Source organism: Pan troglodytes, chromosome 5 (assembly GCF_028858775.2).
Source record: "Pan troglodytes isolate AG18354 chromosome 5, NHGRI_mPanTro3-v2.0_pri, whole genome shotgun sequence".
Lineage (NCBI taxonomy): Eukaryota > Metazoa > Chordata > Mammalia > Primates > Hominidae > Pan > Pan troglodytes.
This window is the reverse complement of record NC_072403.2, coordinates 63,753,482-63,781,244: the sequence shown is the minus strand read 5'-3', so window position 1 is coordinate 63,781,244 and position 27,763 is coordinate 63,753,482. Positions and strand designations below refer to the sequence as shown.

Sequence of the window (27,763 nt, the reverse complement as noted above, 5' to 3'; positions counted from 1 at the left end):
CAATATTTCCAATCCTCGGTTGGCTTAATAAACAGATGTAGAACCCAGGAATAAGTTCTGGTGTCCTATTGCATAGTAGGATGAGTATAGTTAACAATAACGTATCATATATTTGAAAATAGCCAGAAGAGTAGATTTTGAATTTTCTCCCTACAGAAAAATCATTATGCAAATTACCCTGATTTGATCATTACACATTGAGTACATGTATTAAAACATCACATTGTACCCCGTATATATGTACAATTATTATGTGCCAATAAAAATTTAATGTCAATATGTGAAATAAAATGAAAAAATAAAAATTTTTAAAGCTGTAATTATCTCCATCTGGTAGGAATATATAGAATCTGAAATAAAAAATATATTTGTAATTGTTAGGACAAAATAGATTATAGATTATTTTAAGTTTGCAAATTATAAATTATAAAATGCTCACAGAACCTGAAAAATTATTGGTATTGTTAAATATTTAAAAAGCTGTCCTTGGAGAGAAAGAAACCTATCAGATTTACATCAACAAGTGTAATATATCAGCCTATTACCACCTGCTACAGACTGCATGTTTGTGTTCCCTCAAAATTCATATGATAGGCCGGGTGCGGTGGCTCATGCCTGTAATCCCAGCACTTTGGGAGGCCGAGGCGGGTGGATCACGAGGTCAGGAGATCGAGATCATCCTGGCTAACATGGTAAAACCCCATCTCTACTAAAAATACAAAAAATTAGCCAGGCGCAGTGGCGGGCGCTTTAGTCCCAGCTACTCAGGAGGCTGACGCAGGAGAATGGCGTGAACCCAGGAGGCGGAGCTTGTAGAGAGCCGAGATTGTGCCACTGCACTCCAGCCTGGGTGACAGACAGAGCGAGACTCTGTCTCAAAAAAAAAAAAAAAAAAAAAAAAAAAAAATCATATGGTAAAGCCCTAACCCCCAAGGTGAGGATATTGGGAGGCGTGGCCTTTAGGAGAGAATTAGGTTTAGATGAGGTCATTAGAATAGAGCCCCTATGGTGGCATTACTTCCTTTATAAGAAGAGACACTAGAGCTGCTTTTCTCCCTACCACGTGAGGATACTGAGAGAAGATGGCCATTTCCAATCTAGGAAGCAGGCCCTCTTTAAGAAACGTAATTTGCCAACACTTTGATCTTGCACTTCCAGCCTCCAGAACTGTGAGAAATATCTCGGTTTTTGTTTGTTTGTTTGTTTGTTTGTTTTTTGAGACAGAGTCTCATTCTGTCATCCAGGCTGGAGTACAGTGGTGCGATCATGGCTCACTGCAACCTCCGCCTCCCAGGTTCAAGCAATTCTCCCACCTCAGCCTCCCAAGTAGCTCAGACTACAGGCGTGCACCACCATGCCCAGCTAATTTCTGTAGAGACAAGGTTTTGCCATGCTGCCCAGGCTAGTCTCAAACTCTTGAGCTCAAGTTATCCACCTGCCTCGGCCTCCCAAAGTGTTAGGAATACCGGCATAAGCCACCACGCCTGGTCAAAATATCTACTGTTTAAGCTACCTAATTTATGGTATTCTGTTTTAGCAGCTGAAGCAGACTAAGATACCATCCTATAAGCTACAGACCAGCACTATCCAATAGAACTTTATATGACGAGGAAATGTTTTATATCTGTGCTATCCATTATGTTAGCCACTAGCCACATGTATCCATCAAGTATTTGAAATATGGCTAGTGCAACTAAAGAACTTAGTAATTTTTTTCTTTTTTTTTTTTTTTTTTTTTGAGATAGAGTCTCGCTCTGTCCCCCAGGCTGGAGTGCAGTGGCGCCATCTTGGCTCACTGCAAACTCTGCCTCCCAGGTTCACGCCATTCTCCTGCCTCAGCCTCCTGAGTAGCTGGGACTGCAGGCGCCCGCCACCACGCCCGGCTAATTTTTTGTATTTTTAATAGAGATGGGGTTTCACCGTCTTAGTAAGGATGGTCTCGATCTCCTGACCTCATGATCTGCCCGCCTCGGCCTCCCAAAGTGCTGGGATTACAGGCGTGAGCCACCACGCCCGGCCAATTTTTATTTTATCTTATTTAAATAACCACATGTGGCTAGTGGCTAATGTATTGAACACCACAGCCGTAGACAATATGAAATAAATATAAAGCAGTCTCAACTTTGGAAAAACAGAAGACTCTTACTGCCTCATAATATAGATGAAAAATGAAATACTAAGTTGAGTAAAATGTTCTTTAAAGAACAAAAACAAAAGAAAACCTAATGAAAGCTATAAAAGTCCATTGGATAATAATGCTACCAGTACTAAGGAAGTACAGCCCCTAAAAGTGACTTGCAGTCACAAATATAAAAATGACTATTCAAGTGAACTCCTAAAGTAAAAATTTGTTATTCACCATGCTCCAAAATGGTCTGTAATATTCTTCAGAGATGGCATGGTAAAGTACGATACAAGGGTAATATTAACAGTATGCTGTCACAGGTGCCATTCTCTTAAAAAAGAAATCCCAAAATAAATATAAACGGAAAGCAAATAATTAATGGAGTTTTTACGGTCCATCAATGGTAAATATTATTGCCATTAGATTTTTCTATTAATTATAGTTTTACCTATGATCATGTATTTTTCCATTTAAAAATTACCCTAAAACTTAATGGCTTAAAATAACAAATATGTATGACAAATTTATAGAAGTCAGGGAAATGATGGATTTCGGTAGGTGGTTCTGACTCGAAGTCTCTCATGAGTAAAGGTTGCTGTCATGTTGTTGACCCAGGCAGCATCCCCTGAAGACTTTAACTTGTGTTGGAAGGTCCATGTCTTAGTTTGTTTGCACTGTCGCTACAGAATACCATAGACAGGGTAGCTTATAAACAACGGAAATGTTTCTAATGGTACCGGAGGCTGGACGGTGCAAAATCAAGGTGCTTGCAGATTTGGTGTCTGGTCAGAGCCCATTTTTTAGTTCATAGATTACTGTCCTCTAGCTCACATGGCAGAAGGGGCAAGGACGCTTTTTGGGGTCTCTTTTATAAGGGCACTAATCCCCGGCTGGGCACAGTGGCTCACGTCTGTAATCCCAGTACTTTGGGAGGCTGAGGCAGGCAGATCACGAGGTCAGGAGGTCCAGACCAGCCTGGCCAGTATGGTGAAACCCCGTCTCTACTAAAAATACAAAAATTAGCCAGGTGTGGTGGTGCGTACCTGTAGTCTCAGCTACTCAGCTACTCAGGAGGCTGAGGCAGAAGAAACACTTGAACCCAGGAGGCAGACGTTGCAGTGAGCTGACATGGCGCCACTGCACTCCAGCCTGGGTAACAGAGCAAGACTCTGTCTCAAAAATAAATAAATAAATAAAAATAAAAATAAAAAATAATAATCAAGTCACTAATCCCCAACATGAAGACAGACTATCATCTACCAAAAGCTCCACCTCCTACTATCATTACATTGGGGGTTACGATTTCACAAATTCAGTGCATCACAGTCTGCTTCTAGAATGTTTAATCATTTGGCTGGATATCAGATAGGATGCCTCGGTTCTTCATGTGAGCTTTCTAGAAAAGATAGTTTGGAATTATTTGCATGGTGGCTGGGCTCGTAAAGAGTTGAAGGAGAGAAAGAGAGAGAAACACCAGTAAGGAGCAAATTAGTTCACTCAAAATTAAAACCCTAGCCTTTGTGACCTTGTCTCAGAAGGTAACATTCCAATCCTGTGGTGTTTTATTTCTTAGATGGGAGTCACTCAGCTTAGCCTGCCTTCAAGGGGAGGAGTATGAAGCTCCACTTCTTAAACTGAGGAGAATCAACAAATATGTAGATATATATATTTTTAATAGTATTACAGCTCATGAACCCATTTAAACCCATTTTAGAACTTTAAAGAAATATTTTAAAATGGAATTTTCAATTAAGCAGAAGAAATTGCCAGCTGTGGAACAGTGAACTTTATCGCTGAAATCACACACATATATACACACACACAGTGCAAACTCATACATGATCAAATCTATAACCTTATTACACAAAGTTTTGTGAGAGGAAAAATGCTTGACTTTTCAAAAGGGCTCATTTATTAAAAATAAAATTACCATTGTGTTCATTTCAGCTGCAACCTTTAAGCAATCAATGACTATATACTTGCTGTAATCATCCTTTTAAAATTAGAATTATTGAAAAGCTTTATCACTGATGAATGAAAGAAAGTAATATTGATTTGTGGCCAAGAGAGATACTCTCAGGCAATAAACAGGTGCAGTCTTTGAAGGAATCGTTTTATTTTATTAACTTTCTGACATTATTGAAGCCAATTTTAAATAAATTCATCATGTTTTTAAATTTAATCACATATTATTTTATCATACATTAGGTAAAGTTTCAATCTAAGTAACTCCTGGATAAAAAATGAAGTATATCAATTTACAATTACAAATACCCAAATTGTAGAGGCATGCATTTTTCAATGACATTTATAAATTGTGTTTTGTTGTTTGTGCCTTGTGTTTGTTTTATTAATCAAATTAATTTATATAGATATATGTATGGAAATGAGACAGATATAACCAGTTCTCTATAAGTAAGCATTATTTAATGGAGTCTTTCCTTTCACTAATGATCATCAGGACAGCTAGGGAAGTGAGTTGAAATTTTCAGGCCATTAGGTTAATAGTTCCAGTAATTCTAGTAATGTTTCGACAGTCTTAATATAAATGATACTATGTGGCTTGGATTAATGCATTTTCTTATGTAACAAATAAGAAGACAATTTTTAAAAGTGGTAATTACTGTTTTTAAATATGACAATTAAAAATAACGAAAGAAAAGAGGTTGTACATTGAGTAGCCATAACATTAACTTTAAACATATTTATTCTTCATTTCCTAACTTTTCCCACCTTTTGGCTAAATCGTATGTTCTTTCTCTAAACTCACTTCTGTTTTATTCCTCTCTGGGAAAGATTTTTATATAAAACGTCTAAGCAATCAAACCTAACGCAGGATGAATTTCTACACATTACTATACCCTCTGGTCACTATTTTTTTCTTCTCTTTTATTGCCCATTTCCCTGTTCTTGAAACATTCCAATTATTTGCCTTCCATGACATTCTACTCTTACTTTTACTTTTCTGTCTCTGATTACTCATTTCCAGTTCCCTTTGTCATCTCCTTGTCTTCCTACACCTGCCAATTAAATGTGAATTTCCTCTGCATTTCATCTTATGTCTCCTTTACTTCTGCCAAATTCTCTCCTTAGACAAATACAGTCATTCCCATGGTTTTATATCCCACTTATCTTCAGGGGCTCTAGAATGTATAGCGCCAGGCCAAATCTATCTTAAGAACTTACTTTACTTAACCAATTACATCTGCATCTGCTCAGGATCATGTAACCCAGATCAGCATTTGGCTCTTTTGTAGACCCATTTTTTCTTTTCCTGGAAGTCTATTTTGACACCTACTTTCTGTCACTACCCACATTTTAGCATTTAGCCTTGTCAATTTACTCTCATCCATATGTAACTCTATCCATTTTCTTCTCTCTATTACGAACAGCAGTTTGAGCCATCATGACCAATTCTGCAGTATCTTCTTAAATTAGCCTCCTGTTTCACATTGGACATTTTCACCCCCCAGCAATTCCACCGATTTCATTCTCGGAAAAATATAAATGAAGAGTTACATTTTTCAATAGCCATAATCATTAAATTTCCATGCATAAGAAAATGTTCAGAACAGTATCAGTGCATTTATAATAAAATTAAAAAACTTGACCCACAAACCTCTACTTGTCCTTCTAGTTTTATTTCATTTGTCTCTTGTCAATCTCTACATTCTGATCACCACAATCTTTTAATTCATCTGAAAGCTAAGCTCTCTCTTAATTTAGATTCTCTATACTTGCAATTTTGTCTACCTAGAAGTGTTTTCTTCCATCTTTGGACTGTTATTGCAAATCCATTGAATAGTTCTCATCTGAATTGTTTCTTCCTTGGGATGACTTATAAACACTTCATCCTACAGCCAAATCAGAAGACCAATATCAAAATCTTTCATCACATCCTAAATTTGCTTATCTGTAATTATATGGCAAGAATCTCTTTGTCTTTATAATCATTATTCACTTATCTATGTTTTTTAAAAACTCTTCTATGTGGTGATGCTAAGCTCCGTAATGTTGGGCTTGTTACCTGTCTCAAATATCTTCCACACCTACCACAGTACCTGCTACATAGATGTATTCAATATATATTTTTAGAATTAGTAAATGATGAGCAAGTGTGTACTTTTGTTCTCTTTCATTACAGTGTTAGAAATGCTATTACAGCATTAGAAAAGATAATCAGAAAGAAAATTTAATAGATCATCAGAAAAAAATCCCAAGATTTTTAGGCAAATGAGCCTATAAACACAGGTGGAATGGGCTTGCGATTTACCAAGAAATAGGTTTGTCATACTTAGAAACCAACTGTATAAACATGTTTTTATCTATTAATAACTTCATTTTCCAAAATGCTCTACTTTATATGAGACAATTCTTGATGGAAATACCATTTGCTTCTAGGCTCGTTGCTTAAACATAGAGTTAAAAATCTTTGTATGACACATAAAATTGTGGTGACTGCTTAACTTTGCAACTATAGTGCTCCTGAAATGCTCATCTAACCACTCTGTGTTCCAGACCTACAAAACTTAGATGGTGCTAGAATTGTGTAAAAATTGTGTATTTCTTCTACAACTGACTTCTGATAAAAAGGGGGCAGAGAAGGTTAACTCTCTCCCCCTTTAGCTTTATTTGCTTAGTGAATTTCTACAAAACATAATTTAAGTGCTATATTTTTCCAAGGTTTTAATAAGGAAATAAAAACCGCAATCGGTATCTTAAGCAGAAAGTGCATTTCATACATATACAATAGGAAGAGCTAAAATAACTAAAGTAGCTGTGGCATGGAGGAAGGTTTTGAGTTATTGAATTCAAAGGCACGCAATCATTTCTGCAATCCTGCGTCAAAAAGATGCTCCTACTATTAAAACTTTAAGCTTCTTATGCCCATGAAACTGGGGATTAGGCACAAGGATATTGAATCCTACCACTTCCACTACTTCTGAACGATTGTCTCCATGATTTCACTTGCCAGAATCAACAATAGCAAGACAGGCTTTGATCTCTTCCATTTTTCTAAGTCTGATTCATATGCAAACAATGGGTAAGTGGTCTAAGCTGCATTCATAAAGCTGGCTCAAGGGAAGCTGCATTGCTTGTTTTGTTTTGTTTTAATTTTCTAACCTCTTCAAAGAGTGGAACGAAGGTTGAGGAAACCTGTCCACACAGTCTACCACACACCTTCCATGAAAGGTTCCCCAACACCTCCAACAGAATAATGTAAACACACGCTGGAACCTATATTACTCTCGCACCATAACACTTCCCACACTTCCCACAACACTTTTTCTCTTCACGGGAATATCCTTCCAAAACATGCTGATATCTCCTAAGCATTATTCATCTGTCGAATTTTCCCACCTATTGTAAGGTCTTCCAATTGTTAGGTTCTTAATAAATACATTTTAAATTATTAAAATTCTGAACTAATGGGTAATCAGCTGTACAACCCGAATTGCTGATTTGCATACAGCTGAAGTCCCTCCTCAAAACTTCTGTAATACATGAAACTTAGGCAAATGGTTGGGGCATTACCATATATTACTTTGTATTTTTATTTATCAGTATATGTGATTACAGTTATGCTTATGTTAATTGATATGTATATGTTAACTTTTATACATATGTACATTGTATTATTTTGTTACATAGCACAGCGTTTTGTACTCAAAAAGTGACCAATAATAATAAGCTGCATACTTTGGGAAGCCTTGCAGGCTAGTCATACAGTTTTATTTTTTTTTTCCCTGCAGCCTGACAACCTCTTTAGTCATTCACTAAACCTCTCTCAGCTTCAGTTTCTTCATCTGCAACATATAGCAAATAATAAAACTTAACTCAGATGGTTCTAGTGTGAAATAATACAGAGTAAATGTGCCACCAAATACAAACCAATGGCTTGATTGACATAACTCATTGCTAATTTTCTTGAAATGATTCAAAGTATTTTCCAGACAAGCACACACTGAGGGAATTCGTCACCACTAAACGAGTCCTATGAGAAATACTCAAAGGTGTCCCAAACACAAAAATGAAAGGTCAACATGCATCATCGTCAAAACACATGAAAGTAGCAAACTCATAGGTCTTGTAAAACAGTCACACAAAGTAGGAAGAGAAATCAAATAGCAACACAACAGATTTCCACCAAACCACAAAGACAAAGAGACAGACAGAAAGAAAAACAAAAAAGTAACCCCAAAGAACTTATAAAACAAGTAGAAAACAAATAGCAATATGGCAGAAAGAAAACCTCATGTATTAATATTAACCTTGAATGTAAATGAATTAAACATTCCACTTAAAATATATAGATTGATGTTGGGCCAGGTGCAGTTGCTCACACCTGTAATCCCAGCACTTTGGGAGGCCGAGGTGGGTGGATCACGAGGTCGGGAGTTCGAGGCCAGCCTGGCCAACATAGTGAAACCCTATCTCCATTAAAAATACAAAAATTAGCCAGGCGTGGTGGCCGGCACCTGTAATCCCATCTACTTGGGAGGCTGAAGCAGGAGAATCGCTTGAACCTGCAAGACGGAGTTTGCAGTGAGCCAAGATTGTGCCACTGCACTCCAATCTGGATGACAGAGTGAAACTCCATCTAAAAATAAAAAAAAAAAGAAAGGTAGATTGATGGAACGAACTAAAAAATGATCCAAAAATATTATGCTTACAAGAAACATATAGACACATACAGACTGAAAAGTAAAGACACATACAGATTTAAAGTAAATGGGTGAAAAAAGATACTCCATGTAATGGAGACTAAAAGCAAGCAGGAATAGCTATACTTATATCAAGTAAAACAGAACTTAAATCTAAAACAGTATAACAATGACAAAGGAGGTCATTACGTAATGATAAAGGGATCAATTCAGCAAGAGGATATAACAATTCTAAACACATATGCATCCAACACTAGACCACCAAGATTCATAAAATAAATATTACTAGACATAAAAAAGGAATAGACAGCAATACGATAATACTGGGGGACTTTACCATCTCACTCACAGCAGTAAATGTTATCATCAAGACAGAAAACAAATAAACATAAGACTTAAATTCAACCTTAGATGAAACAGACCTAACTGACATTTACAGAAAATTCTACCCAGCAACTACAGAATATACATTCTTAATAAAACCGCAGTTTCACCCAACAATCCCACTACTGGAGATCTACCCAAAGGAGAACAGATAATTATATGAAAAAGGTATCTGCACCCATATGTTTATCACAGCACTATTCACAATAGCAATGTGTCCCTCAGTGGATGATTAGATTAATAAATCTGGCATATATGCGCTATAGAATACTATTCAGCTATACAAAAGAGTAAAATCATGTCTTTTGTAACAACATGGATGTAGCTGGTCTTTATTTTAAGTGGAACAAATCAGACACAGAAAGACAAATACTGCATGTTCTCACTTATAACTGGAAGCTAAATAATGTATACACATGGACATAGAATGTGGAATGATAGACAACAGAGACTTGGAAATGTCAGGAGGGTGGGAGGAGGGGATGATGAGAAATTATGTGATGACTACAATGTGCATTTTTCAGGTGATGTATATTCTAAAACCCTTACTTCAACACTATGTACTTTACGGAGGTAACAAAATTATATTTGTATCCCATAAATTTACATAAATAAAAAATTGCCTTCTGTACTTACTTTAGCCCAGTTATTGTTAGGTTCAACATTCAGCACTTTACTTAAATTTTCTATAGCTTTCTGGACCTTTTTTTGATATTTATATATAGTAGTGTGGCACAGAAGTGCTAATATTTAACAAAATAAAAGTTATATTTTTAATAAAAAATTAATTAAAAGGTTGTAGAATCTCAGGATGGAATGCAGACTGTTACAAATTTATCTAGTTCTATTATGAACCATACAAAATAACTTCAGTGAGGGACTTAAGGGAAAGGGTGCCAGTCAAAGTGATATTGAAAATGAGTGCAGTCTCTTAAGATGAAAGGCAAAAGAAACTTGTACGAAGGCATTTAATTTAGTTGATAAAGATGTTCTTCTACTAAGGGCAGGTTAGCAAGTCTGGTACAGCTATATACATATACTGGAAGTGAACAATTAACTAAATAGATGTCACAAAGTAAGAGTCAGGATTTTTATTGTTGGAGTGGGGGTTTAGAGATACAGGAAGGCATTGATGCTTGCGGGACTAGGTTAGAGGTAGTGACATCAGTAAGAACCCATGTTTAGCTTAATATAGACATAGATGGTGATATGGTTTACATTTTGTCCCCTCTCAAACCTCTTGTCCAATTGTAATCGCCAGTGTTGAAGGAGGGGTCTAGTGGGAGGGGATTGGATTATGGGGGCAGATTTCCTCCCTGCTGTTCTTGTGATAATGAGTTAGTTCTCGCACAATCTGGCTGTTTAAAAGTGTGTAGCATCTCCCCCTTAGTTCTCTTCCTCCTTCTCCAGCCATGTAAGATGTGCCTGCTTCCTCTTTGCCTTCTGCTATGACTGTACGTTTTCTGAGGCTTCCCCATCCTTGCTTCCTGTACAGCCTGTGGAACTGTGAGGCAATTAAAGCTCTTTTCTTCATAAATTACCTAGTATCAGGTAGTTCTTTATAACAATGGGATAATGGACTAATATAGATGTTTACATATAGAAATATTTAAAGATATGTGTCTATATATGTGTAAGAATATACACATTGTTTCTTTGCTCTCTCATCTTAGAGAGCTATGAAAAAACTGATACTCCCTTAGCTACAAGCACAGCTAGCACTTAAATATTGATTTCATATATAGAAAGCAGGGCGTCTTTGAAAGTGGCTGATTCTAAGAATGGGGAAGAAAATACACAAGATGAGCCTGGGACATCCTCTAGTGCCAGAAATTATGAAAATACTAACAAAAGTCTATTTGGGAGATATGTCAAACAAGCACAGGGGCCAAGTGAAAGGTCTTTCAATTTCTAGAATAATTTTAGCAACACAATAAATTAATTGGTATTATATTTGGATTATACCCAAAAATGTAATTTTCCTTAGTCCATACTGATATCAATAAATGATCGAATAAACAAATGAATGAGATAAAAGAGGTAAATCTCCTCTGCAAATAATTTACATATGTATTCCAACTAAAGGAAGTCAGCTCTTAAAGACATCTTAAGCAATGCTGCAACTCAATTAGCTTTCCAAAGATACTGTCACAATTCATCTATTCCAAGACCCATACATTTCATATTTTAATATCTCCTGAAAATATAATGCATTTTACAATTCAGTGGTATGTCTTAGTTTAATTAGCCACAATGCGAATTACTTGCTTAACGGGACATAAAATAGTGCATTATACAATCTATGGGCTCTTGGACTCAAGAAAATACGATAGAAAGGAGTTTATGTTAGAGTCTGCACACTGACTAAAGATCAGAGCAGAAAGCAGATTCTAGGAACAGTCACATTTGTGGCAGTCACTGGTCTCGGCATGCAACAAAATTCAAAGTAAATAGTGGTAAGGTGGGAAATGGACAAAGCTATGTAGCTAGAATCAGAAGTCTTTGAAATCAAAACATCAAGATTCAAACTATTTAGGGGCAGTGGGGCTGACGTGGTGACCGTGGGCCTGATCAGATAAAACCTTTACAAAGAAACAGTAGCTCTCAGACTCACCTCCTGAGACAGAGTTGTTCTGAGGGGAAAATGGGTAAGTTTCTACAGTAACATACAGTACTTAAACATACAGTAAGATACAGTACTTAAAGCCCTGACCTGTCCAGTTCCCAACATATCTTCCTTGATGGGCATCTAAATGTTACCTTTTGGTTTTATTTTTGTGTTTTTCTCATCTAAGCTCTAAGAGCAAAGCCTGACAGGGTGAGCCCCCAAAGTGTGTTCATGTCTTAGAGTGTCCAGAAGCCACATAGGGAGTGTGCGAGTTTTTCATTTTCATGCCAGGGACAATGTCTCTCTTTATTGAGCTAATGGCAAGGTATGGGCCTCAGAATATGTACAGTTTGAACATATTTGCATCTTCCCTTTAATTAACTGTGAAATCTGTGAGGCTAATGAGAAGAAAATTGATGGGCAGTCGGTGGAAGAATTTTTTTTTCATTGTCATATCTTCAACTTTCCTGGGGTATAATAAGAGATGCACAGTCAATTCAGTATACTTGAAATGTGTGATGTGGTCAAATTTGAGATATATAGATATATAGATATATATACTTTTGGAAATATCACTACACTCACAACCATCATTATGAAAAGTTTTCTTGTGCACCTCAGTAATCAGTCTCTGCCTCCATGCTGTCTCCAGGCAGCCATTTGATTTTCCATCAGGTAACATGAGTGAGAAGAAGAAAATGTTTGTTGCAAGCTATTGAAATTTTGTGGTTGTTCACTTTTTAGAAACTCTTTGGAATTTTCTTTCTCATATCTTTATTAACATATAAAGTGTCTGTTTGGCATACTTTCAGATAATGTAAATAATATACTCAGCAATTGTTTTGTGCTGGGCTTCCATTTAATCTTTCAAGGTCATATGGATTTTTATAGCTTTATATGTTGTGTTTGGCATCTTAAGCTCACTATCTACCTACTGACTCTTAAATCCCAAACTCTAAAGAGGTTCTGAAGATTCCAAACAATGGCTTGATAGCTTAAAGTAAAAAAAAAGCTCAGGATAACTCAAATTTTGTGACTTAGCATGCTTGAGAAAGTTTTTTTTTTTTGAGACAGTCTCACTCAGTCACCCAGGCTGGAGTGCAGTGGTGGGATCTCGGCTTACTGCAAACTCCGCCTCCCGGGTTCACGCCATTCTCCTGCCTCAGCCTCCCGAGTAGATGGGACTACAGGCGCCCGCCACCGTGCCCGGCTAAATTTTTTTGTATTTTTTAGTAGAGACGGGGTTTCACCGTGTTACCCACGATGGTCTCGATCACCTGACCTCGTGATCTGCCCACCTTGGCCTCCCAAAGTGCTGGGATTACAGGCGTGAGCCACCTCGCCCGGCCTTGAGAAAGTGCTTTTAAGCTCCTTCCTAAATGAATGATTATTTAGTCTTGCAGTGTCCATAATTTCTTTAGGTCACTTACAGAAGTCTCAAACTTGTCTGTAACACCTGATAATAACTTCCAGTACTATTCTAAAATGTAGATTTACTTTATCACATTTTCTTCTAACTTCTACTTGCCCCTGTTATAACAATCTTCATTCTTCTTTTGTACTTATATTTTCTCCTTTTAAAACTCAATATCTAGGTCCTCTCTTATAATTGTGCTTAAAATTCATCCTGCAGTAGTGTCAGAGCAGGGTTTCTCAAAGTCATTGTGGGGAACTATCGTGTACATTGTAAGATGATTAGCAACATCCCTAGCCTCGACCACCAGATGCCAGTAGCACACCCTCTCTTTCACAGTTTTTTTTTTTTAATCAGAAATATCTGTACACATTGACAAATGTCCACCGGATGGTAAGAAGAATGTGGGGTGTAAAATTCCCATTTTTGAGACCCACTTGCTTAGAATGTATTAAAGACCTGTAATTGAAAATACCTTGGCAAAATCTCCCAAAATTGTCTCTCAAAATAACAGTATATACAGTGTAACATACACAACATCCTAAGTTATACTAATGAAAAAATCTAAGAAAAACTCTACATGATGATATTTAGATATTACAGTCACTATATTAACTATTAGGATAATGTGCCACTAATTCCCAATCGTCACTGCTTTCATGTAGTGCTTGCTCCATATTGTCTTAATGTTAATCCTTAACATACACAGCCTAACATATTTATTGATGTGAAAGTTTTTGTTTTATTTTCAACAACACGGTCTCAACCAGGGGTGATTTTCACTACCAGGGACAATTTGTCAATGTTTAGAGACAACTTTAGTTTTTACTGCTGTAGGTAGTGGAGTGTGCTATTCACATCCGGTAAGTTTAGGGCAGGAAAACCGGTAAACCTCCTATAATACGAGGCTAGAGTCCACAACAAAATTATCAGGTCCAAAAATGTCAACAGTATTGAAGGTGAGACAATTTCTAGGGAGATATTACACCTTGATATTCTCATTTAATATGCTGGTAATGTAATCCAGCATTTTTCCGAAAATGAGAATAGCCTGGTGGCCTTAAATGTCATTGTTTTACTCTTATTTACATTGGACTAAAGAATGAGATCAAATGCAGCTGAATAATTTGGATATTTAAAGCAATAACATTTTTCACTAATGCGCATAGGCTTAATGCCTGGGTGACAAAATAACCTGTATACCTATTTACCTATAGGTTTAACCTATATAACAAACCTGCACATATACCCCTGAACTGAAAATAAAAGTTAATAAATAAAGTAATTATATTTCTTTAGAAATAAAATAAATTTAGAAATGGAAAATATTGTTGAAAATATTCTAAGAATTTTAAATTTATACATTAAAATAAAAATAATATGAATATTATTACTAATAGAAAATCTTTGTCTTGATCTCAAATTCCAAGTAGAATATCTTTAGACTATCTCTAGCAATAGCTAACAGAATAAGATTTACAAACCTTGATAGATCATTTTTCATGCCTGTGTCATTTTAAAATAAACTGATGGCTGTTAAAACTTAATTTAGTTTGAGTCTCTTCCGGATCATACATATAGTTTTATAGACAGCCATGTTCAATGAAATTATAATATGTAATACGAGAAATATGCCAGATGTAAAGTAAGAATCTCTTTTAAATGCTCTGATATTCAAAAATCTTTATCAGATTTGCTAAACTAACGATTTTAAACAAAACCTTTTAGTTAAGAAAGCATTGGTCTCAATAGTAAATCTGCCAATATGAATTGCTGCATTTTATTTTTGAATTTTCTAAAGGACATCTGCCAGAGTAATTAGATATAAAGTCCTGCATGCAATCTAATAGTAGATGAAAAGTTTAAACTACCAATGATACAATATTGATGCACAGAGGAATGAATTGATTTTTTATGTTATTCTCAAATTGAAAGTCAATCTTTTTATAAAATAAATTAAATTTATAAATAAATCCAAATAGTGATATTTTAGCTCACTTTTGACAGTAGGTTTTCAGTTTCTGATGTTAACAATGGCACAATTATGATTTGTTGAATGACTTTAAAGTGATCAGATAAGGAAATAATTAGGGTTTGCAGTAGCTGGAGAAAGAAAAAGAAGAAATATTTTGATATTGCATACTCAATATGGCACATTCTACGTCATAGGCTTTAATATCAGTTGACTACTCTCTTTAGAAGGAGTACGGTTTGACCTAGACCAGTTTATTTATTCATTTTTGTAATAATTTTTCCTCATTCTCTTTGACACATTGGTTAACCTAAAATTACTGCGCTGCTTAGGACATTGACTAAAAATCGTAGTCTTTCAGTCTGTGGCTGCTCACAGGATTTTTTTTTTTTTTTGCTTTGGCTTACTAAATAATCTTTTATTGGAGTTAAAACAACAAAGCTAGTAAAGATATATAAATCAATGCCAAAAAAAAAGGAGACAGGCCTACTTATATGCCATTATCTTCTGTTATTGCCATTGGATAGAAGACAGACATTATCATTTTTAATCAATTGTATACTTCATAAATATGATACAACAGATATTTTTACTTCCAAGATTATGCATAGAGTTTTTATGATTCCTTTGTGAGTGTGAACTATATAGCTGTCCCTAAAACATAATTCAGAACAGAAAGGTTTTATTTTTAAGTATATAATTTTCTTGCCCAAGTTATATGGATTCATAGGTTATAGAATGTATAACTTAATATACATTTTTTTGCATTTTTTAAAATTTACTATATAATTTATTTGTGAAACCAAATTTGATATACAACTATGTAAACCATTAAATATGATTTGGATTAAAATAATCTTAACAGACAAATCCAAAAACACTGCATTTTATTATTTCTATTTCTAATGTTACCTCCAGGTTTAAACTCCCCTAAGTAATTGACTCTACCTATTATGTTTGTGTTTTGAAACATCACTCTATATTGTAACAAAACGAAAAATGACACAATTAGTTTCATATATGTACACAAAAATTTTCAGTTTTAAATAAGGAAATATAGTTTTGAAATTTAAAAAAGTAAATGTTATAATATTTTCTCAAATAATTTACTACTCATATTCCCATTGCTTAGTTTCATTAATTTTTACAATCACATTTTACATATCCAAGATATATTTCCAGCTTTATTTTCTGAATGAACTGCTAGGATCTTAGATGAGTTTATTATTTTGCACGAGGTGCCACTGCTTGATACCTGATTGTGTGTATACCCCCCTTTTTTTTTAATACTTTAAGTTTTAGGGTACATGTGCACAATGTGCAGGTTAGTTACATATGTATACATGTGCCATGCTGGTGTACTGCACCCATTAACTCCTCATTTAGCATTAGGTATATCTCCTAATGCTATCCCTTCCCCCTCCCCCGACCCCATAACAGTCCCCAGAGTGTGATGTTCCCCTTCCTGTGTCCATGTGTTCTCATTGTTCAATTCCCACCTATGAGTGAGAACATCCGGTGTTTGGTTTTTTGTCCTTGTGATAGTTTACTGAGAATGATGATTTCCAATTTCATCCACGTCCCTACAAAGGACATGAACTCATCATTTTTTATGGCTGCATAGTATTCCATGGTGTATATGTGCCACATTTTCTTAATCCAGTCTATCACTGTTGGACATTTGGATTGCTTCCAAGTCTTTGCTGCCCAAGGTAATTTATAGATTCAATGCCATCCCCATCAAGCTACCAATGACTTTCTTCACAGAATTGGAAATAACTACTTTAAAGTTCATATGGAACCAAAAAAGAGCCCGCATCGCCAAGTCAATCCTAAGCCAAAAGAACAGAGCTGGAGGCATCATGCTACCTGACTTCAAACTATACTACAAGGCTACAGTAACCAAAACAGCACGGTACTGGTACCAAAACAGAGATATAGATCAATGGAACAGAACAGAGCCCTCAGAAATAACGCCGCATATCTACAACTATCTCATCTTTGACAAACCTGAGAAAAATAAGCAATGGGGAAAGGATTCCCTATTTAATAAATGGTGCTGGGAAAACTGGCTAGCCATATGGAGAAAGCTGAAACTGGATCCCTTCCTTACACCTTATACAAAAATTAATCCAAGATGGATTAAAGACTTAAACGTTAGACCTAAAACCATAAAAACCCTAGAAGAAAACCTAGGCATTACCATTCAGGACATAGCCGTGGGCAAGGACTTCATGTCTAAAACACCAAAAGCAATGGCAACAAAAGCCAAAATTGACAAATGGGATCTAATTAAACTAAAGAGCTTCTGCACAGCAAAAGAAACTACCATCACAGTGAACAGGCAACCTACAGAATGGGAGAAAATTTTCGCAACCTACTCATCTGACAAAGGGCTAATATCCAGAATCTACAACGAACTCAAACAAATTTACAAGAAAAAAACAAACAACCCCATCAAAAAGTGGGCGAAGGACATGAACAGACACTTCTCAAAAGAAGACATTTATGCAGCCAAAAAACACATGAAAAAATGCTCACCATCACTGGCCATCAGAGAAATGCAAATCAAAACCACAATGAGATACCATCTCACACCAGTTACAATGGCAATCATTAAAAAGTCAGGAAACAACAGGTGCTGAAGAGGATGTGGAGAAATAGGAACACTTTTACACTGTTGGTGGGACTGTAAACTAGTTCAACCATTGTCGAAGTCAGTGTGGCTATTCCTCAGGGATCTAGAACTAGAAATACCATTTGACCCAGCCATCCCATTACTGGGTATATACCCAAAGGATTATAAATCATGCTGCTATAAAGACACATGCACACGTATGTTTATTGTGGCACTATTCACAATACCCCATTCTTTAGACTTTTAAAATCAATACCCACTCTTCCCCATGAAAAAGAGAAAGTAAAAACAACTAAGAGTGGATTTCTATATCACGATGACTCATTTTCAATAGAACACTACCATAGGTGAAATGGATGAATGCATAAATAATGAATGGATTAATATCTTTTATATAATCATGTGCCACATAACAACGTTTACATCAATAAGAGACAGCATGTAAAACAATGGCTCATTAAGATTATAATAGGGTTGAAAAATTTCTATCACCATTATAGATTGATCACTCTATGAAGTTTGCACAGTAAGAAAATCACCTAACCACACACTTCTCAGAACATATCCTCATTGCTAAGTGACACAAGGCTATATTTTATTTAATGATCGCGTAAATATTTGTTGAGAAAAATCTGCACTCTAAGTACCAGGATAAAAGAGATTAATAATAAATTAATGATTAAATGCACCATGATCAATCTTATCTTTGAGGTCTATATGCTACATTTGGATTACATCATAAAGGCAGAGGTTAATCATCGCAACTTACACAACAGGATACAGAGTGGATCAGCAGATAATTACATAATAGAATACAGTCTGTAACCTGCAAGATGCATTAGAATTAATTAGAATCAAACCATATGTGTGACTTTGGTTTAAATGTGCAAAACCTATTAATATAGATATAGCCAGGACATTTCTATTGTGTGTGTGTATATATGTATATACACACATATATATATAGTGTGTGTGTATATATATATACACACACATATATATAGTGTGTGTGTATATATATACACACACATACATACATATATATACATATATATGTATGTGTGTGTGTGTATATATATATATGTATGTATATTTTTTTGTGTGTGTGATGGAGTTTCGCTCTTGCTGCCCAGGCTGGAGTGCAATGGCATGGTTTCAGCTCACTGCAACCTCCGCTTCCAAGGTTCAAGCAATTCTCCTGCCTCAGCCTCCCAAGTGGCTGGAATTACAGGGGCCAACCACCACACCAGGCATATCTTTGTATTTTTAGTAGAAACTGCTTTCACCATGTTGGCCAGGCTGGTCTCGAACTCCTGACCTCAAGTGATCTCCCCCCTCGGCCTCCCAAAGTGCTGGGATTACAGGTGTGAGTCACTGTACCCAGTTTGTCTTTATAAATCTTATAGAAATATTTAAGTTTTAAAATCAACCACATACAATTAAGACTTTGATAAAAGTAATTAAGAAGTAAAGCAATGGAAAAAGCAGTTTTTAAAAACATATATGAATGATTGAAAGCCAGGAGTAAAATTAAGAATTGTATTAAAATATCAGTATTAAAATTAGCTATATAAATATTTAATTAATGCAGCTAAATTGTTAACAAACAAAATTTACAGAAGAAAAGTATGTTAACATTACTGAATCATCTTAAAATCTTATTAAAATTTAAAGTTCTTCTAAACTGAAATTATATCACAGAAAAAAATAATGTCACCTTAAAAAGTTTAGGATTAGAAATACATAATTAGTTTTAAATATAGTCTTTATATATTAATTATATTTCATTAATGACTTATTTCTTGAATAAACTTTTTTCATGATACTATTTAAGTGCCACATTCTACAATAATATGGAAAACAATACTACAAATTGTGGCATACAGTAATTTATAGGTAGTATAGCACACCTTTTATCTCTTTATAGCAAAAACATAATGTGTAAATTAATATAACACTAAGTCCCATATTGTCATTTTTTGTCAAAGAGCTATCTCCTTGAAAACCATCATCCTCAGATGCATCTCTAACTTAAAAAGACCTTAGAAACTGTAACAATTGTAAATGCATTATAACTTAAAGAGATATTATCTTCACATTAGAGGCTAACAGGCTTATACCTACTGATAGCTGACAAGTATTATAGGAATCCTGGCAGGCAAATTATTGCATAAAAATTATGTAATTTACTAACTGTAAAATAACCTTTAGAGTTTAGAATCAGTCAAATAAGTAGAACAGACAATTGTTATCAAAGCCATATAAATGTCTATTAAAATTATTTTTTGCTACCCTCATTTTATCTCCGAAGAGACATCTTGTTAAAAAATGAATAATAGACACATATAAATACCTAATTACAAGCAGAGTTAAGATTAAAATTCAGCCTCATTAGGGGTGGGATAGAAATCAGTACAGTAAAGAATATTTTGGTGCAGGTAGTTTGTTTCAAATGATTCAACCTTCAACATTACTTCACTTAAATTTTAGCAAACTTTCTGCTATAATTTAAGCATACAGACCTATGACACTAGACATATGTCCTGTGTAAGCCTGGGCTAGGGGAGCTCTATTAAATACTTGCATAAACCCCAAAGATGTCCTAAGAAATAAACTTTGGAAAAACTTTGATGTGCTACAGCACGGATTTTCTCATACAGCAACAGAGCAGACACTTGAATGTAGTTATACTCCTGCTTTCCACCTCCCTGTCAAAACAATAAACAAGGCCACAGGCCTGTGGTTCTGGCCTCCAGGGAACTGGTGGCTTCTTTAACCCACACTGCTGCTGCTGAATCCCATTTAGGTTTAGTGTTTATTTTGTATATGCCTTTGTACAGGCTAAATGCTGGTCTAGTTGAAAATCAACATAAAACAACCTTAATAGCATCTCATTTTATTGTGACTTGACTTTTTGTGTTGTTTTGTGTTTTACTTTTGGAGACAGAGTCTTACTCTGTCACCAAGGCTGGAGTGCAGTGGCATGATTATGGCTCAACCTCCAGGCTCAAGTGACCCTCCCACTTCAGCCACCTGAGTAGCTGATACCACAGGAACATGCCACCACATAAGGCTAACTTAAAGAACATTTTTTTAGATGGGATCTCACTATGTTGCCCAGGCTGATCTTGAGCTCTTTGCCCCAAGCAATCCTCCCACCTTGGCCTCCCAAAGTGCAGGGATTATAGGTGTGAGCCACTATGCCAGGCCTCTCTCATGACTTTAAACTTGAACATGCTTTTGTGCTGTGGCCGAGTTTAGGATCCCAACCAGCCTGTGATTACTGTGGTCACCACACAGATTCCCTCGTTCCATCTTTTAGATTCCATCTTCTCACTCTCATAACTGTGTGGATAGTAAAACAATTATCCATACAGGTATGATATTGGCAGAGAAAATCACAAAATGTTTTAAGGAGCAAACACTTTGGGGATGGTAATAATCTTTCTACCACCTTCATTGTCTTGTTTAAGTATCTCTACATTCTTCTTTAAAAATTAGGAATATATCTTTCTTGCTCTTTCGTTGTTGTTGAACACCAGAAGGGGATATTCCTTAATTCTCCATAGCTAAGGACAGTACAGCACAATATTCCATTCAGCAGGTGAAGTCAGTATGAATGAATGCATTTCAATCAGCAAATTGCTGGTTGTGTTGCAACTCCTAGTTATGATGTTTTGTGTACTTTGAAGGGCTCCCATTAATTAAGGTATTTCTTATAAGCATTTAGAAAGATTTTTTTTTCTTGGCATGCGACTTGAAAATTTGTCCTGATATTTTCCCTGTGACAATGTTTTGTGAATTGTAACTCAGCCACTTAAGTGGCTCCTCATAATAAAGCCACATGGTATCCATGTACACATATTTAACAAATCAAAGAAGTGGTTCCCAACCTAATCTCTAGAGGAGGTCCTTCTTGTTCACTTTCAATAACTATGTTGAAGAATAGATTCTAAAAAGCTATCACTAAATTTTCGAATATGTTTTGAAATTTGTGTCCACAAAATCTATAAATCAATAAATGTATAGAATAGAGCATAATAATCCAATTAATGAATTTAAGATGCCATCTAAGCAGGAATGAATGCAATAAATAGGCCTTCTTACTTCAAAATCAACTGCAGAGGTAATGCATTGCCACTAGAATTGTGTGCTGTGTTGGTAATAAATTAACAAAAACTTTGGGGATAAGAAAAATCTGCAAATAAAATGGTGTGTCATTTGTGAAATATAATCACAAAAATGTTCAGATTTTTATAGTTAACAGAAAAATTATTGTTTTTATTATCTCCAGTGTTTAACAGACACTATTCATGTATACATACAACATTCTTATAATAACTCTTGTGTCCATGTAAATAGCAGTCTTGCCAAAAATAATTGATTATCATGTAGTAGTTTGTAAGTGTTTTCATGCATAGGCTGCAACCTTTTAGAGTGCTATTCTAATAAATTATTAATATTAACTTGATGAATACAATTCTAAGACATTTCATTTGAGGATATGTTTATTAACTATTAGGTTGGTACAAAACGCATTGCGTTTTTTGCCATTACTTTCAATAAAAAATAGAACCAGCATTTAGAAATCTACTTTCAGAAACTTAATTAAAATGAGAATTTGTCCTCTTTTACATATAGGAAGCCTGCATAATAAGCATTCTGTTGCTAGTACTTATAAGCTTCCCATTTTCATCAGGAACCTATACACTTACATTTCTCTTTTACTAACTTCAATGCATGACTTCTATCTTCAAAGTGATTTCATGCTTCTAGCCACCATGTCTGTACTCCAGGACAGCAGCAGAAAGTGTAGAAAAATAAAAAAGACATACCTCCCTAATGAGTCAACTGCACTTAAGGAGCCATCTCAGAAGTTTCACACAGCTTATTTTAATACAGCTACATCCAGATGCAAGGAATGCTGGGAAATGTGGTATTGTGCGCAGCTAAGTTGGGATTGTGTTAGTGAAAATGAGACCATGAACACTGGAAGGTTAAAAGCAATCTCTCATGACATATACAATACAGAAATTAAATTAAATCTTTAAGCAATGTGATAAACCTATGGAATGTTAACAGGCAAAAATAGCAACATTAAAAATTACAGTGAGGGAATAAGGTATGATTCGTTTGTAGATGGTTTGTGTGTCATTAATCTAGGCAAAAAGTGATAAACTCCTCTAACAGTGACCAAATGTATAAAAGAAATAATAATACACACTATGGCTAACAACATTCCATTTTGGCCTGTTTACTGTTGTTAAGTCTCTATGGTTAGCATCAGAAATGTACAGTTTTGATAGCCTATGACCTCAACATGTTCAGTTTGATAGTAGAAAGGACAACATAAAGACAAACCAATCAACAAATAAGAATAAAAACTGTTAAAAAAGGACAATATTATCATAAGAACATAAGGATGTGATAATGTATTTGATATATCGTTTATTTATTGTTTTATAGTTTGATAATACATATAAATTTACTGCTCCTTCAATGTTAGAATCAATAGAATCATAGCAGAAGTAATTAAGCAGATAAAGATCAAAACGTCACCTTTATTACTTACTGTTTGAAAAATAGTCTAAGGCTGGTTTTACAGGGTTGCTCCTATCCATCACCTGATGTGAACTTTCTTAGGAAGCTTCACGACTACACCAAAGAACCAGAACCTGCTCTTTCACTCTGTTGCATTGTGTGGAGTGCAGGCCATCATGACTGCTCTCTACAAGAAAAAGAAAGGAAATAATTAAGAAACGCACAAAAGTTTGTGAATTGAGAATCGCAAAATAGGTATGAAATTGGTTAGCTTTCTAAATTCACCAATCTCATAACTAACACCTGTCCCCATGCAGTGCATGAGGAAAGGATGGACAGAGTCCATAATGATTATTCTAGGGAAAGCCTTCTGAGTAGAAAGAGGAGAGTTTTGCAAACAGTTTTGTATAGTTTACTCTTATTTATGCACTGATAATAAATAAGAGTTCCTAAAATTCTCTCCAGAACTCTAGGTAAATGAGATATTTCACTGCTCATGCTGTGTGACCTTCATGTCCCATCTGCCTAGACTGTAAATATGCTTTCTGAATTTTAAAAGAATTAGTATACTATGCTTACATTAAGCAAAACAGTACCCTTATTATGCAGGATCAAGTAACACTCTAAAGATTCATGTTTATGAAAAAACACTGATGATTCTATTTTATTATGTGTCTTCTAAAGAGAAAAATACTTGTGCTCTGCAGCATAATTTTACAATGTGCTATTCTAAATACTTTCATTTAAACAAGATCATTATGAAAATGTTTTGCACACGGAAATATATTTTGAATACTTTTTTAAAAAGATCACAAAGTATATGGTCTCTGTATGTGTTCAATTATTTTAATGCTTTCACTATAACAGGAATTCTTAAAGAGGATATGTATTTGCATAATGCTGATAATCCTTTCTCATTTCTGTTTGTGCTTTGGCTGTTGTTATAACCACTGAAAGTAGTAATTATATGAGTGTATTATCCATGATTATCTTTAGATATATGTGCATTTTCTTTAATTAAACTATAAACTCTAAATGAAAAATAAAAAAGAAGTCACCTCTTGTCTCTTTGTACAATATTAAAATTTTTTTCTTATATCCAGAGTTTCCCAAATGCCTGTTGCAAAATTTTACTTAGGGAGCAGAAAGTGGAGAATCATTATGGTAAAAAAACCTGTGTTACAGGGAAGGAGACACAGGGTAAGCATTTTCCTTGTCTTCTCTCCTGTATCTACGTGCTGCACAAGCATAAATGATAGCAGTCACATGAACGAGTACTTTTCAAGAACGTAGAATATTGTGATGGAAAAAAAAAACCGCTTTGAAACATCGAATAATATAAAAGCCAGTACTACTACAACTATTTTTTACATCCATAGAAGGTAAACTATTTTTAGAGATAAAATTCCTTCTAACAGTGGTCCTGATCATTTAACCAATATTTTGATAAAAGAAGGGAAAAATGGACATTCAGTCCAAAGATGGGCATGTATTCCCATGCCCCATCAGGCAAAACTTGTGGATGTTCTTTAAAATAACAATTCATTCAACAAATAATTTTTAAATGGCTACTGAATACCTGGAAAGGTTCTAGACACAGGGGCTATACTAATAAACAAGAAGGAACTAATTGACAAGAATGTGCTCACTGACAATGAAACATCTCCTCATGGAGCTTGAGTTCTATTTGAAAAGACAGAGAACAAAAAAATATTATTGCACAGAGTGTTAGTTATGTGTGAATTAAAAGACTGGTCAGTACTTGAAGGAGAAGGAGTGACAACAAATCTCACTTCCAGTCTTATTTACCTGAACAGATTAATTCTATTTTGTTTCAATGCAACAGTAGTCCTACGGTTAACAAGATCCACTACACAAAGCAAACAACTTATAAAATGCATTTTTTCCTTATATTGCAAATCAATTTTAAGTGGATCTACAAATATACAATAAATAATATAAATTAGGGATCGTTTGTTTCTAAGGTAATAAGTAGATTTGTTAATTCCACATAAATAATTTCAGAAGGAGAGCAAATGTAAAAATGTGTTTTAGACAGTGGAGATGCCATTTTATTGTAAGACTATTTATAATCAAAGGTCAAAGTAATGAGCTTTCTATGTCAATGATCGTCCTTCTCTATTTCACCCAGTTCCAGACAAACCCAAGTCTTCCAAGTCTCTTCATATATCTGATCCAATAAAATCTACAATGAGGTCAGTTAGCATACACACACACACACACACACACACACACACACACACCACACACACACAAGCACACAAACACACACACATGACTGCATTGAAATACTTGCTCTAGGGAAGGAACATAGTGTATATGCAACTTGTATACTTTCTAAGTATGGGAAGACTAATCCTTTAACAACTGCATTTACTTTCTTTCACTTCTATTGTTGCTATCTACTCCTCAGAAATCTACTTAAACAACCAATAAATATATATGATGTTGTTATGAGAGTTTGGGAAATAATTCCTAAAAATTTGCATGGCTGCCTCTTTATATTTGGCAGCTTCTATCACCCATGGGAACAACCCCTACAGAATGATCAGAATATAAAGCATGTGAGCCCTGGGTTTCTCAGGCACTGGAAGGACCTGTCAGAATCCTCTCAGGTGGGTCAAAATGGCCGGGCTTTATACCTCATCTCCATTCATGTTTGCATGTCCAGTGCTCCAGGATGACCTAACATTGAGCCAGACAATGGTTACAGCTGAGGCAAACTTTGAAGGAGCTGAGAGCTGAAGGCTGCTTTGTAATATTGCTCCTAGCAGCCAAGGGGGAAAGAAATCTTTTCTTGAAGAGCAATCTGTGTCCATCGCAAAATGTTTTTTTCTTAGCTCTTGTAAAATCGAAATTGTTTGCTTTTGAATTTTTTAAAATGATTCCTTTAAGATTCTTAATACCAAGATATCACAAGGTCAAGGAATTTTATAAAGAAGTATTTCTATTTATGTAATTTCCTAAATTTATCTATACATAAATCAGCACTAAAACATGCCTTTGATACTAACAACTTGATTGGTTTGTGAACCAAATCTGTCATGCAAATACATATGGCTGTTTTTAGATAAATTCTAAAGGTATTACCAAATCATTTAATTTTATTGTGTATCTCAATATTCTGGTTGATGTATAAGTTTAAATAGAACAAACGATTTGACATTGAAATGTTCTTTATCAAAGGAGAAGGAATACAATTTTAAAGCCACAACGAGTGACACATAGTTCTGAATGATTTATTGGCTGTCTGCCATTCTGAAATGGCTGCCAGTCAATGTTACATGTGACATCTTTCAGATAGTGTGAACTCTTTTATGCAAGTACCTTTCACTATAAAATTACAGCTGAAGATCATGACGAGAAAAGTGTGGTGTTTATCTTAATGGGCTGAAAGACCTATTTCAACAGTTACAATAATTCAGAAAAATAGTCTCAAGTCTAGTATTTCAATAATGTTATTTTCATAGATTTTAGTCTCTAAAGACATTGCTTCAGTTTTGTAGAAAATGACTTTTCTAATCATCCTGGATTTCAAAATTCTTTCCATTACTTAATATTTAAATCACTGGCAGAACTTGGCATGAGGACTAGAGAGCTGTCACCAAGCAGCCAGTCATTTTTCTTGGCTTCCCATATGCCATGCCCAGCAATAGAGCATTTCTTAGGAGCTGAGGAACAGCAGCAGTGCTAAACACAGAGATGACATTAACAGGAATGAGAGGGTCCAAGCTGTTTTCCTAGACTAATTCTCATTCAGCCTGAATCAAAGCATTTTCCTATCATTATTATAGATATTTCGCTTGTGGTATTATCTATCTTTTGGCAATGTTGATTTTTTTCTGATTATCCAAATAAGTAATGTTAATGGAAAAAATCAGATATTAGGGGAAAAAAACCTCTAGAAATAAATGTTAGCCCAAGACAGTAACAATTCAATTAATTTATATGATACCTTAGGGATTGTGTCAATTATTTTTTAAATGAAATTCTAAAAATTCAACACCTGTGTTTTCTCCTATGATTACATATTCAACTAGGGCACAATTGCAAATGGTTGTATTGGGTTGAATTTTTAGATTGTTTATAAGTTTTACTCTTGCAGACAATAATAATGGAGTTTCTTTGAAAATAAATTTAGTTGTTCTATAACCAAGGCATAAATATTCAATTCAATAAAATTAGCAAAAATATTAAATGAAAAGTATATTATATATAAAATGCATAAATAAAATAAAATATCCTGCACTGATCATTTTATGTCTATGGTTACCCTATTGATTCTGTGCACATTTGCATATGGGTATATATGCAATTTTATAAAATGAAGTATTCATAGTGTACATAAATTTAGTAATTATTTTACCCCTTAAAAGTATATGCAATGAGTGTCAT

The 27,763-nt window shown here is 34.9% G+C and overlaps 2 pseudogenes; one reads left to right on the top strand and one right to left on the bottom strand.

Moving 5' to 3' along the window:
- Positions 1-27,763, top strand: part of LOC735678 (beta-glucuronidase-like) — a 469,528-nt pseudogene that overhangs the window by 291,309 nt on the left and 150,456 nt on the right.
- Positions 1-27,763, bottom strand: part of LOC112207696 (beta-glucuronidase-like) — a 116,134-nt pseudogene that overhangs the window by 60,941 nt on the left and 27,430 nt on the right.